The sequence below is a fragment of the Cydia fagiglandana genome, chromosome 7, assembly GCF_963556715.1.
Source record: "Cydia fagiglandana chromosome 7, ilCydFagi1.1, whole genome shotgun sequence".
NCBI lineage: Eukaryota > Metazoa > Arthropoda > Insecta > Lepidoptera > Tortricidae > Cydia > Cydia fagiglandana.
Genome location: NC_085938.1, coordinates 19,820,701 through 19,836,232, shown reverse-complemented (window position 1 = coordinate 19,836,232; position 15,532 = coordinate 19,820,701).

Sequence of the window (15,532 nt, the reverse complement as noted above, 5' to 3'; positions counted from 1 at the left end):
CCAGCATTTTCATATATTACCACTCGTGTCTACGGTATCTACTTTTTTCGTGAAAAAGCTTTGAAGCGTAGGTATAAAGGGTGACACTCAGACGTAATACTAAACAAATATTGACAGACGTATGAAACGAAGCCCCTACGATTAAGGTAACGTTCGGATATCAGCTGACGGCGCATTACTGATGCGATTATGCCGTTCATTCCTTTTCCCGTGGAAATTGCGAGGATTTACTGTTGCGGCATCATTGTTGGCGTCGCTGTGTCTACTTATATGATTCATCACTCGGATTGAAAATCACGGTAATAACTGTAAATCACTCATTTTACCAAGAAAATTGACAGATACCTACAACTCCTACAAGGCGGTAACACAGACATGACACAGACGCCGTGCAGGTTGACATCCGAACATCCGAACGTCACATTTACTGATTTCAACTTTTTTAAATATTATTAAATTGCACAACGGGATTCGACTTAATCGCGACTTACCTCCGACGTTTCGAGGACGGCGTTGTCCCCGTGGTCTCGGAGAAGACTGGATAAGGTTGACATCAACATCTTCTAGCCGCGCGAGTTTTTCGAACTACCCGCACTTGGTCTTGGTCGAGTTTGTTTATCAGTTTGAACTGGAATTGCGTTGTGCAATGTCACATTTATTTACTGTTAAGGTGACGTTTGGATGTTAACTGCAGCTACGCTACTATCGCGGCGTCGTTATTGCTGCCTTGTATCTGTCAATATCCTTGATAAAATGAGTGATTTATAGTTATTACCGCGATATTCATTGCGTCACTAATTTTATCAAGGAAATTAATATACGTATAAGTAGATGTTACAGCGGCGGCAAAATGATGCCGCAACAGTAATACAAATTGCAGTTGACACACGAATGTCACCTTTACTGTAACACTCAATTTCTGACCACTGAATTATTCCTGAGAATTTCTGAATTCTAGTGCTGCTGTCGTTGGAAATGGACTGCCACCTTTAGTTTTTGCGTGTGGGTTGTGGGTGTTTACATTACACTATATTCGGGGTAAGTAAGTCTACTAGAAAGCTAAAAATGATTTCATAGATGTCCTTGTATAATTAAGTAGGTGTACGTAAGACGTTTTCTAATATCTATTTAACTATGTATTTATCTTTATAAATACCTATATACCGGGTGTGGCCTGTAACATGCAGCAAATAATTAAAACAAAGATTGTACTCCTCAAACGGTGACACTTTTGTTCAACAACTTTTAAAAATTATGAAGTATTTAGAGTCCCTATTTTTCATACAAAATAAATATTCTCTTCAATGGACGCCATCGCCAAGCCATAATATCATTGTGATTGACGTTGCTTGTCACGCCTTAAACATAACAAAATTCGCAATACATTGCGTCTTAGAATAAACTTTAAAGTGTATTAAAAATCAAACCACAAGTTAATTTTAAAAGTTGTTGAACAAATGTTGATCAGTATGAGGAGTACAGCCTACAGTTTAATTTTTTGCTCGTATTACAGGCCACACCCGGTATATGGTCTCCTAGTACCTACCCACAACTCAGGTCTTATTCTTGGGCTTACTGTGTGACGAGGTCGATTTGTGTAAGATATCCGGACTATAATATTTATTTATTATCTAAAAATTGCGCGTATTGAAAGGTTTTCGGCAAATCGAAATATGAGTGAACGTGGGTATCATATTTATTGCGAAATAAAGTAGCCTGCGAATAATTTATTTACCGACCGAATTGAGCAATGCTGTTAGCGCGAGAGGCCAATTCGAACGTACACTCGATATAAAAAAAGATTTCATAACGATGTCATTTATATGTATATCGCGCGTTCATTTCACTCAAACTTGTCCGTACATGTATTGGGCGACTGGTGTTTGAGAACAAAATTACATCATTTAGATAATATTTTGATATCAAATGTAAAGTTTGAATTGGCCTCCGAGTTCCGATTGTTTCGATTAAATTTTTATTTTACAAATTTTGCCCGGGGGCGGTTGGATGTTTCAATAATTCCAGTTTGAATGAAATGGGCTCGGTCTAGTTACTAACTTGCTAATTCAATTTGTAAATTTTGTGAAAATATTGAAGGTTAAGTTATTATTAATATACCGTATGTTTTGAAGCTAAAAATAAAAATAAAATCATTGATTTAGTCCCAAAATAAGCTACCTCCCATTCCCTAAACATTAAGAAGGTCTATATTTACAAATTGTAAAGGTTACCTACCAATTATTTGAAAACATGTAGGTAAGTACCTATGTTATTTTATGTATAAGGTTGTCTAAATCGAAATTAAATTCATTAAACAAATAATCAGTATGAAGGTTTAAAAGATAATCTTTCTAAACTGGGTCATCTTTTATCCTCATATATCATCATCATCATATCAGCCTTTTATCGCCCACTGCTGAGCATAGGCCTCTCTTCGAGTTGGTACGCCACTTATCCCTGTCCTGAGCTAATCTCACCCAGAAGTGACCCGCAACTTTCCGAATGTCGTCCACCCAACGAGTCAACGGACGCCAGACACTGCTTTCGGTGGCTACCATTCCATTAACACTTTGGCCCACCTGCCATCACTTTGCCTAGAAAATTTATACTCAATACCAAAGCTGCGAGAAACACCTACATAATATTCATTTACACTCGGATGTTTACCGGGGCACTATCAAAGTGTTCTCGTTCATTATTAATACGGGAAGGATTTTTATAATAACCACAGACGCGTAGGAAAATACAATGGGCGCCGCTTTATAAAAAAGAGCCTTTGTCGCGCGCTGGCGCGTAATGTGCCCAGCTCAGTGTTACGTATGAAGAAAATAAATTACTGCACGCATTAGATGCATGTTCAGATTGTTCAGTGCATGGTTTCTGTATGAGGCCCTTTATAAAAGGAGCGTGTAGTGGGAAGGGTGGCAAGTTAGCAACCGTGAAGCTGCAAGCGTCCATATTTGGGATTTGGGGACAATTCCGTAAATCCACGTGCTATGGGTAAAGCTTATATTATAAGTACTAATGCGAAGCTATAGCTATTTACCTACTTAGATATAAAAACGTTTAAATACTTAAAGTTTTCTTTAAATGATCACCATGCAAATAAAAGCATTTACTGGTATTCAAATCAGGTTATCCAGCTATTTTAAATCACTACCAACTAGGCTATGGTCTTTAAATCGTTGCCTAGCTTCCTTTTTACCATTTGTCTCTATTATTAATCAGATTTTATAAAAATATATGCAGTTACATATTATTACGTTTTAGTTTAAAAAAAGGGCATTGAACAAGTTTTTTATTTCATTCGTCGCGTTACAAAGCCTCCATGAGTGTCATCACACGTCCGCTGGCAGCTGTCTCGGCCGAATAAAAAATAAATAAAGGTCCTCTTTGCACCCTGAATGAGGCAAAGGACCGCATGCCAAACAGCCAATCTACCTCACGAGAACACGCGTAGCGTAAATTGTTGACGGCGAAATGAAAAATGCAAGCTGAAATTTTTACGCATTTACTGTGGTAGTTACCTGGATAAAATTACCTTGGACAGGTTACGAATAGATGCGTACAATGCAACTTAATTCTAGTTGTAGGTGATTTCTCTAAAGAACTTTTAAAAAGATCCAGATTTATAGTACCTAATCGATTCGTCAGTGTCACGGCGTCACCTGAAGGTGTAAATAAGTACAGTGCCCTATCCCACAAAATTTTACAAGTGTACAATTCGACAAAATTGTTAAATTGTAAACAAAAAAATGTACCACAATAATTACAAATATGTATTCATTACAAGTCTGCAGTATACAAATATGTCATTTTTGCTAAAGCGTATCACAAAGAATAAAGGTATGTCACGACAGCTACATAATTGTAGAATTGTTGATTTGTAAATATACAAGCGAAAAATTGTAATGTTACAACTACAAATATGTAACAATTTATTTTGCTTCTTTAATGTTGAAGGTAGTTTCACTTTATACGCAATACGCAAGAATTACATCAATTATATTTATACTAGATGAAAACCCGGCTTCGCTCGGGTAAAATAAATAATAGTAATAGGTAATACTCATTATGAATTAAGTAATTATTTACTTTTAGACTTCAAACCTTCATCAAGGTTACAAACCTATCTCATCTCAGAAAACTTTAAATCCGTAACATTAACTCGAAAAATTTACTATTCCGATATATCTAAAAACAAATATGTAACTAAAAAAATCTCATCTGCTTTTCTGGTAGCAGTTCGGTTCTGTAAGGGTCGCAGTTCTAACCTAACCTAACCCACTTCTGGTTGCAGTTTGGTTCTATAAGGATCACAGTTCTAACCTGACCCACTTTTCTGGTCGCAGATCGGTTCTGTGAAGGCCGCATTTATAACCTAGCCCACTTTCCAATCTCAAAAGAGGGAACCCTTTTGTACCTACCTTTCATGGCACTAAAGTGAAAGTATGGAAATTATGACTACTATTTCATTCTTTAATATTAATGCCTATCCGTTAATATTAAATTCGTTAAAAAAAAAACTGGATAAGTGCGAGTCGGACTCACCCATCAAGAACGGAACACTTTTAAGTATTTGTTGTTATAGCGGCAACAGAAATACATCATGTGTGAAAATTTCAACTGTCTAGCTATCACGGTTCATGAGATACAGCCTGGTGACAGACGGACAGTGGAGTAAACTGAAATAAAGGTTCCGTCACACCGGCGCGTTTTCAGAGCCGGGCCTGAGCGTTTTATATGAAAAAGCGGCGCGCCCCGCTCACGCGCCGCACGCGAAACGCGCCTGTGTGACGGAGCCTGAAATATCAAACCGGTCAAGTGCGATTTGGACTCGCGCACGAAGGGTTCCATACTTTTTAGTATTTGTTGTTATAGCGGCAACAGAAATACATCATCTGTGAAAATTTCAACTGCCTATCACGGTTCATGAGATACAGCCTGGTGACAGACAGACAGACAGACAGACGGACAATGAAGTAAAACTGAAACAAATGTCATATACCTACTAAGAAAAACCGGCCAAGTGCGAGTCGGAATCGCTAATAGGTTCCCGTTTTTAGTTACCCTTCAGGTACGGTACCCTAGTATGGTACGGTACCCTAGTCAGGTACGGTACCCTAGTATGAGTGTAATAGATTTGTAACCGGTCAGCAATGTGAGTCCCTTGGAGAAGCAGAGGTCTAGTCTAAACTCCCACTTACCATCGGCATTAACAGCCTTATATGCTTGTTTGCCACCAATATGTCATATTAAAACATATTAATAAAAATTTACTCGGTCAACAATGTGAGTCCCTTGGAGAAGCAGAGGTCTAGTCTAAACTCCCACTTACCATCGGCATTAACAGCCTTGTATGCTTGTTTGCCACTAACATGTCATATTAAAACATTTTAATAAAAATTTACTCGATCAGCAATGTGAGTCCCTTGGAGAAGCAGAGGTCTAGTCTAAACTCCCACTTACCATCGGCATTAACAGCCTTGTATGCTTGTTTGCCACCAACATGTCATATTAAAACATATTAATAAAAATTTACTCGGTCAGCAATGTGAGTCCCTTGGAGAAGCAGAGGTCTAGTCTAAACTCCCACTTACCATCGGCATTAACAGCCTTGTATCTTGTTTGCCACCAACATGTCATATTAAAACATATTAATAAAAATTTACTCATTTCATTGGCCCCGCTTAAATATTTCTTTAATTTGTTTTTAGTATTTGTTGTTATAGCGGCAATAGAAATACATCATTTGTGAAAATGTAAACTGTCTAGTTAATCTAGTTATCACGGTTCATGAGATCTTGAGATACAGCCTGGTGACAGACAGACGGACAGCAGTCTTAGTATTTAATAGGGTCCCGTTTTTACCCTTTGGGTATGGAACCCTAAAAAGTGACCAAGGCCTCCAGTGCCCCAGGCTGGAATCAAAGCAGCGTCCTCTGCTATTGCAGCAGGTGCCTGTGCCATTCTGCCACCGGGCCATCCACGGCGGCATAGGTAGGATTTTTCCAAGTATACTTATGCACTACTTACTGAAGGCTTATGGAGCCTTCAGTAAGTAGCCTAAATTAAATATTTTCTGAAAATAATTTGTTTTGTTCTAATAATATATTGGAGTCCTATTTTTACCCTTTGGCTACAGAACCCTAAAAATCAACCTTGTTTTGGTACTACGCTTAACTATGACTCTGAAATTTTAGCAGGAATTAATGTTTTTTTTGTTGTCACCTGTCAAATTAGAATAGAATAGGATAGAATAGCCTTTATTGCCCAAAAAATTAAATTTCGGTACATATTACATTTAAATAAATTCACATTTCATTTATATCAATTAGTTTTTCAATATTTTTTCCTTAGTAATAATAGGTAACTTTATTAAATAATTTTTATGTCATTGCTTTTTAATAATTATTTCAGTCTGCCTTCTTGGCATAGGCCTCCCCCAGCTCTCTATCCCTTGCCGTCCCTATCCAATTCGGCTCCGCATGCTTCTTTATGTCATCCGACCACCTCATTATTGGTTTCCTTCTCTCCTTTCTCCATCTCTAGGATACCATTCCGCTACCTCTCTATCCCACTTATCTTTACCTTCCCTTGCCATATGTCCAGCCCAACCTTTTGCAGTCAAAAGTGTGAACTGGTCAAAAGAACTTTTAACTGACAAAAACAGGCAAAACTGCTTTTGACTGAGCATGTTGGTCAAAAGTAGTTTTACCTGAAAATCATACCTATTTCTGGCAGCAGTTTCGTTTTTAGGGTGTAGCAAAAAAAATAACCCTAACCTACCAAACTCTGGGAACAGTTTAATTTTTTGAGCGTAGCAAAAAAAAATAACCCTAACCTACCTATCTCTGAGAGTACTTTTGACTGATAGTAACAGTCACAATTACTATTAACCAATGATTTTCAGGTAAAACTACTTTTGACCAACACGCTCAGTCAAAAGCAGTTTTGCCTGTTTTTGTCGGTTAAAAGTTCTTTTGACCAGATCACACTTTTGACTGCGACATATATACTATCTATATATCTTATTATATTTAATCTTATATTCAACTTACATTGACTCCGGAGATAACTTATTAGCTTTTATTCACTTTCCAGTTCACCAATACACCTCAAATTTGATTCATAGTCTAAACTAAAGCACAGTTATTAAATATGTCCACAATACACTCTAGCTTTTTGCAGCGTTTCACACTGTCAATGTACTTAATTAGAGTGAGTTACAGTCAGCTGGCAGTTAAACTCAAAGTTTCTTTGAACAACGTCATTTTCATCTCGCTCACTTATTAGTTTATCACAGCTGCTTCAAGGTTGCTTTCACTTGCATTTCCAGGTAGCTAGTAGTGCCTTGACATGTAAGAATATTTGGAACCATTCTGAAATATTAAAATACAACTGAGAGACCGATGTTTATACTAAACACAATACTCCCATGGAACGCTTTGAAGTTCAAATCTCGTTACGTTACGATGGCGTTTGCACTTTGCACTATGTTCGGTGACTATTTTTTATTGTTAACACACACAATACACTATTTAACAGGTTTTTATCACGTATTTTCGAATAAATTAGTAATTCAAAACACCCCAAAGCCGAATGGTGTTGACGTCTAGGCAGTGTTGCAATCGTCTTAAAAGCCGTAACAGACTATCGCACGTTCTGGCTTAAAAAAAAAATTATGTAATAATTATGCCGGTATACATATCCATATGAAACGAAACTTAATGCAAATAATAACCATTATACATACCGGAGTCATCAAATAAACAGTAATATTCGTCTTGCTTTTTATTTAAAAAAAAAACGACCAACCTAACTTGTAAGCATGTTTGCAGTTTCTAAACGCAACAAACGCTGTCAAATGACAACCAACAATTTGAACATTTGCATTCTTTGTCGAAATTTTTTCACTTTTAAATGCAAAATACTCGACAATACGAATTTTGCGGATACATGTTCTCGATTCAAAAGTGATATTTTTTCAAGCTCTTTCGATTGAGCATAATTTCATTCGGTTTTACCGTCAGAGCCGCTCGCGTTTATATATAAAGATAGTGATCTTGATCTATCTACGAGCATTTACATACCAACTGACATAGAATACAATGGATTTGCAAGCTAAACTGGCCATTATATTATAAACCTCATAAATGAAAACAAAAACTTTAGTAAATTTAGTGATAAATTGACGCACACTTTGTAAAACAAATGGAAGGAAAAAGCGCAAAATTTAAATGATTTAGGAATAATGGAGAAAGATTGGAAATACTTAAGGGACACTATGTGGCAAAATTGGAAAAGGCGTACGAAGATAAGCTCAATTTGAGTATATGTATTTTTTTGTGTAGTATAAATATATGAGTATTTCGTAAATTAAATTAAAGCTAAGTAAAATTGGGATTATATATGTAGGTATATATGAAATTCATGACACCTAGGATCACTATCACTGCTACTTGAACTAAATATTTCGTGGTAGGTATATATACAAAGGGTTGGAATCGCTAAATATGATAAAGATACTACTGCAATTACTAGTATTCGTATAGTAGCAATTGTAGCAAGAGGGTGCGACACACGTTTAGAGAATTGTTAACTTGTAGGTACAATTCTACATATATGTATAATTATTACTACAATTTAATGTAGCACAAAACAATTGTCAGCTACAAATTTGTACATTTTCCGGAAAAGATATGTAGCGTATGTAAAGTTTTGTGATACAACAAATTGTAGTCTTGTGATACAATTTACATATTTGTAAGAATTTTCCACTACAAATTTGTTACTTGTGGTACGCACATTTGTATTATTACAAACTTGTAACTTGACTCTTGTAAAATTGTAATTGTAAGTTTTGTGGGATAGGCCACAGGTTGTTACATTTGAATCGTCCAGGTATGGATAGTTTTGGAAGCAATTTTAAGACTAGAAATATATAAATACAACTAAGGAACAAATCATTTTTTCTGACATTACAGATTAGAAAATGCGGGAGAGTCTATAGTCACTTATTCTTTAGTATTTGACATCTATTTCAGTTTAGAAAGATATCGCTAAATTAACAGATAAGCTAAATGCGGCACTATAAATGAAATAACACTGTCCTAAACATATCGCAGTAATAAAACATACCACTTTTCAGTTAACCCTTGTATCGCTTGGGCCGCGGGTGCCGGTGACATTTATCCCTATAGTTTAATAACAAAGAAACCGGTACCGTAATGTCCTGTGACGTACAAAGGCCTTTGTTAGCTGTAGCCGTGACACATTGGAGGCGCTTTAAGCGAGCTTTGGGTACGTGGATGTTAAAGACCCACTTGTTGAGAGATTTTAGGCCGTTGAGTATTTTAATAAATAATAATAAATATTATAGGACATTTTTACACAAATTGACTAAGCCCCACGGTAAGCTCAAGGAGGCTTGTGTTGTGGATACTCAGACAACGATATATATCATATATAAATACTTAAATACATAGAAAACAACCATGACTCAGGAACAAATATCTGTATCATAATACAAATAAATGCCCTTACCAGGATTCGAACCCGGGACCATCGGCTTCATAGGCAGGGTCACTAGGCCAGACCGGTTGTCATCATCATTTTTATAGATATGATTATACCGTTGGCGATATATCGAGTCGGAATCAAGGGCTTCAAGCCGATGAGTTGACGCAGTTCCCTTTACAACACCATCCTGCAAAGAATTGCGACTCTGGAAATTGCCGAAGGACCAAATTTATATTTTTGTGTCATAATAATATGACCTTCATAAAGCAATTGATCTCGTAAGTGTACCAACCATAATAATTATACGTATAGGGATTTTGCATTTTCAAATTCACAAAAAAGGCCACAGTGAGTGCTTCAACGTCAACATATCACAAAATCTCATTAAAACCAATTAAATCTGCTTTCACTAGGGAAGTGGAATTACAAAAAGACATTTTCTCTCGCATTTTATCCGAGCTCCTCATTAAAGAGGAGAAGTACTACATCAGCATGCTTCCTACATTTAGTTTCAGCATTTTTAATAAAATAAATATTACAGAATCACGAACACCGAAGTTCGTAAGTTGCGGGCATCTTTCTCTTTTACTCCAATTAAGGCGTAATTAGAGGAAATAGCTTATCAAACTAGTACAAGTTGATGCATTAGATAGCCCTGCCCTTACTATCCATGAATTGACTTAATAAGAAGGCATAGGTCTCAAATTACCCGCATTAATGTCATATGTAAAGGAAAAATTGTCATACACTTGAAATTTCGACCCACATGCCACCGATTGCCGAGTGGTTCAGGCACCTGTCCGGTAAACAGAGGACGCTGGTTCGATTCCAGTTTTGGGCACTAGAGGCATTGGTCATTTTTGCTTTGTAAACAAAATTTATTTCGGTTTATATTTTAAATTAATAGCAGTGCGTCTACTTGAAATTTGAAATAACATAAATTTAAATATTTCCATAGAAAGTAATTTAATTTGTTCTTAAATTAAACTTTAAGTAGACAGATTAAATTGTCAAGGAATCCTACTATTAGTATTTTCAGGATCTCTTTAAGTAGAATATTAGAATTTACGTATGTTTAAATTGGAGAGCTCCTTGGCACCGAATCTTATAGAACGTGTGCAGCTACGTTAGGAACGTTTGGCAAATTAAATTAGAACCGTTACTCTCATTCTCAGTATTTACTCTCGCGAAGTGCACTTTGCAATGGCTTAATAGTTTTCATTTAAGTATAAGGGAAAAGAAAATCGAAAAGTTTTTGGCAAAAAAAATATTTTTGGTACAAGCTTTTATCGCTGACTGTACTTTTCTTTCCACAGGCAATTAATACTCATCGAGACAATTCTAAAAACCCCAAACACAATTAGGTTTCGTTGTTTTATCACATAGTTCCTATGGCCTCCGGTCTCCATCATCAGATCAGCTCGATGACACCATAATATTGCATTGTCACCCGACTTACGTATGTACCTATGTATGCAAAATTTCAGCTCAATCGGAAACCGGGAAGTGGATCAAATTTAACTTGCAAGATTTGATTACACATAGACAGACAACGGTCAGTGAAACTAAATAAAAGCTTGTAAAAATGTAACTGCGTCATCATTGTCATCAAATAAATATCTATAAATATTGCAATACTTACATGTTTTATGATGAAAGAAATGAGAACCTATATAACGAGACAGCAAGAAAGGAAGAGAGAGACACAGAGAGTAGATAATATTATATACGTGGCAAATTATGTAAATTAAATGCTACCTACATGCTTTCAGTTTTATTTAATATTTTTGAAATACTGGATTTAATTAGTGTTGATATATTTTTATGGCTTTTTTGTACGGAAATGCAAAAAAAGTTAAAAAGGAATCTTTAGGTATATATGGGTACGACAACTCAATTAGGTTTATTTAGGTTTAGGTTTATTTGACGTTCATAAGCGCATTGTAATATGCCTACTTGAATAAAATATTTTTTATCTTTTATCTTTTTATCTTTAATAATTTAACCGTGTACGTTGAAACGGCATTGAAAGTGTTTTTTAGGGTTCCGTAACCAAAGGGTAAAACGGGACCCTATTACTAAGACTTCGCTGTCCGTCCGCCCGTCCGTCCGTCCGTCCGTCTGTCACCAGGCTGTATCTCACGAACCGTGATATGATGTATTTCTGTTGCCGCTATAACAACAAATACTAAAAACAGAATAAAATAAAGATTTAAATGGGTCTCCCATACAACAAACGTGATTTTTGACCAAAGTTAAGCAACGTCGGGAGTGGTCAGTACTTGGATAGGTGACCGTTTTTTTTTTGCTTTTTTTTTTGTTTTTTTTTTGTACTATGGTACGGAACCCTTCGTGCGCGAGTCCGACTCGCACTTGCCCGGTTTTTTATTATTAAATTCAAATTTAATAATGAAACAATGTCGCGCTCGCGTATCAAGTACGAACGTATAAAACGAAAAAGGCATAAAGGTAAAAAAACAACCTGGAATTTTATTTCCAGCTCTTTGATGCATGAAACGTTTTAAATTCACAGTAGAAGTTACGTACTTTTCTTTACAGAGGAATTTCCATGTTGAAGCACCTACGGAATCATAAAAAGCAATTTAAATTTGATTACTCTTTGCAATAAGGAATGGACGAGGAGGTCGGTTAGCTCGTCCACACTTAGAAGTTATTGGATCTTGGCGATATCGATATCGTCGCCGACGAAGTGCGTCGATAAGTAAGTAAGTATTGATGTACTTTATTTTATTTAGATACAGAAATGCAACGTACTAGAATAAGCATCATCGTATCATCATCTGTAAAAGTTTAAGCAGCTCGACAGCGTCAAACGTCATATGTTTACAGATGTCATCATCATCATCTCAGCCATAAGACGCCCACTGCTGAATATAGGCCTCCCCCTTGGACCTCCATTCGTACCGGTTGGAAGCGACCCGCATCCAGCGTCTTCCGGCGGCCTTAACAAGGTCGTCCGTCCATCTTGTGGGTGGACGTCCTAGGCTGCGCTTGCTAGTCCGTGGTCTCCACTCGAGCACTTTTCGACCCCATCGGCCATCTTCTCTGCGCGCAATGTGGCTTGAATTTTCCATCGTCTTTTATCGCAAACTTAAGAACGTGTCTTGCTATTTCAATCAGTCTCGGTACAAAATGTACTGAGGTTGACTAAACTAGAATGACAAATACGAACGTTTCCGAGAAAATACGATGGAAAACAAGTATGCACTACCTACATGTAATGCAGTAAGACAAATGACATATAAATAAATATTTTAGCTATTAATCAAATCCTTTAGTGTAATAGAATAGGTATTCAATCATTTTGCTGTTTTCATATGTATTTCTTGTAAATACCTAGAGTCAGACCGACACAAGCCTGCAACGATTTTCTATGAAATTATAACGTATAAATAACACTTGCACTGCGTCCGTGACGTGGGAGCAGAGAGCGGGCGCACGCACGCGGGTGCTATTGTAAGTAGGTAAAATCCCTGCGTGTGCTATCAAAATCGTTGCAGACGTATCTTGGTCTACCTCTATCTACATATTGGTATAGCAAATAGAACTTCATTATTCTGTGTGGGTATCTCATTAGATTGAGTAAAGTGGTACCTCTATTTCAGAGCTCGCTTCATTACGACCTCTGGAACCGAGAAACCTTCAATTTAAGAATTATCCCCAAACGACTGTTGAATAATGCAAACCTTAAATTATCGAAGATCTCGAAGCACGATATCTGCAAAGAGAACTCAAGAAAATACGGCTCACTGAACGACTTGTATAATTTTATTCAAAGTATTTGTAGCAGAATTTGTAATAATGAGTTCTCATCGGGCTGACGTGAGCTCTATTGCATCTCTCTCTCTCTTCCTCAGCGAGTATGCGCCCACTGTTGGGCATACGCCTCTCCAAATCTCCTCCAAGCAGCCCTATTTGCTGCTTCTCTCCTCCAGAGCGGGCCTGCAATCTTTTTAATGTCGTCCTCCCATCTTGTTGGAGGTCTGTGATCTGGTCTTTTTGAACGAGGCCTCCACGCTAGGACACGCTTGCTCCATCTCATATCATCTCTGCGACATATGTGCCCGGCCCAGGCCCATTTAAGAGTAGCAATCCGTCGGCCGATGTCTACTACTTTGGTCCGTCGCCGGATCTCCTCGTTTCTAATTCTGTCGCAGAGAGATATACCGAGCATACTGCGTTCCATCGCTCTTTGTGCAACTTTGAGCCTCTTCATTCCGCACATCGTTAGTGTCCACGTCTCGCAAGCGTAGGTCATCGAATGCTCTATTGCATAGCTTTGTATTTGTGTCAACATTATCTTTCTCTTATTTCACTCTCGAGTTATAAAAACGGGTAGTTTTTGTGTTATGTACATCGTTCAATCGAAATTAGTTTTCGCTAAGGCACTCTGCGAAAACTAGTTTTGACTGAAAAAAAAACTTAGTCCAAACTGGTTTTCCCTTCTTACGGAGAAATAGTGAAAACGAGTTTTAACTTAAAACTGGTTTTAAACAGTAAAGCAGGCCACTGACGAGCCTTCCAAATGGATGCCGTTACAATGGATTCATCCAAATGGACGGCATCCTAATATTAAACATTGTACGTTTTTGACATTCACGGACCGATTTTGGATTGCAGCCACGCTATTTGGACTGTTGGAAGGCTCGTCAGTGGCCACCTTAACATCGTAACATATTTAATGTATGGGACTTTTAAAGTCGAATACTCTAAGGTTGCTGACGGGCCGTCTAGTCTAAGGTAGTTGTATAATGAATATTTCAGATCAATTACAAGTGTCATACTCGTAGAGTGTCCAACAACACTAAAAAAAATGTCATACGTATTGTAGTTAGATTGGTGTTAACGTAACGTTATGATGGCTATCATTGACATGTTAAAACACATTACCTCCGTTGTCCGGAATTGGTTAAAAATGTCATTAGGTAGCAGTTTCGCAAAGCTGTTGTTTCACCAGACCTGTTATTCTTTAATCTTCCCAAGCCCGCAGCGCACAAGGACGGAAATATTGGTACTCGGCGGGAAACTTTTATCTCTTTTTTCGAGTCGCTTTAACATCTCGTTAAGGCTGCCCTGAAGTAAATTGAATTACATTAACAAGTCCGTGGATCACTGGAAATAATTAAAATTGTTATTAAAGCATCTGAATTATCATTCTAGTCCGTTTTGATCTTGGTTGTTATGTGCGTTTCGTTGCGGCTTTGGGCCGGGTTTCATTATGAGATCGGTTGCGAAGATTTGAATTATTCACGGAGTTTAATTATTGCAATCTTTGTTAGCATGTTAAATACTTGATTTAAAGGGCTGTTTCATGTTACATTTAAGTTAAATTATGTAGGGTATTTGACTATATTTATAATAAATTAATTTACACCATGCAAGAAATAAAGCACCAGAAGATTAATAGAGTAACGTAGATTGCAGTTATTTTAAGACACAATTACTATTTTTAAACCCGTATAAAACTATGAAGAGTAGGTAATTTGATTATGATGTCATATGCTAGTGTTTCATATAAATTTCATAGTAGTAAAATCGTTTTGGCAGTTTGAAAAAAAGAAACTGATTTGACTAGTAGCCAAATACCCTATTCAAATTCTATATTTAGAATCAGTCGTAAAAACCGACTTTAGCTAAGTTTTAAATATCAGTTACTTACTTTAAAAAAACGTTACTTTTAAGTATCTTTGCCTTCGATCTTGATTTAACGTCCTCCGAAGTCATCAGCTAACCGATAGCCCAACCAATAGACCACCTTACTTAGACTCTGCACTCCGCATGATGCATTTACGATGCCTCGCAGTCACAATCACACGTAGTAGCTGCTTTATTTGTAAAATGCACCTATAAATAATGTAAATTGATCACTTTATGAGTATACTTCCCTAATCAAAGGACTCCTTTATAATACTCATTACTCTAGTATAATACATTTTTAAACAAAACTTCGACAAAATGAAACCGGATCACAAATCAGCATGGAGCGCTA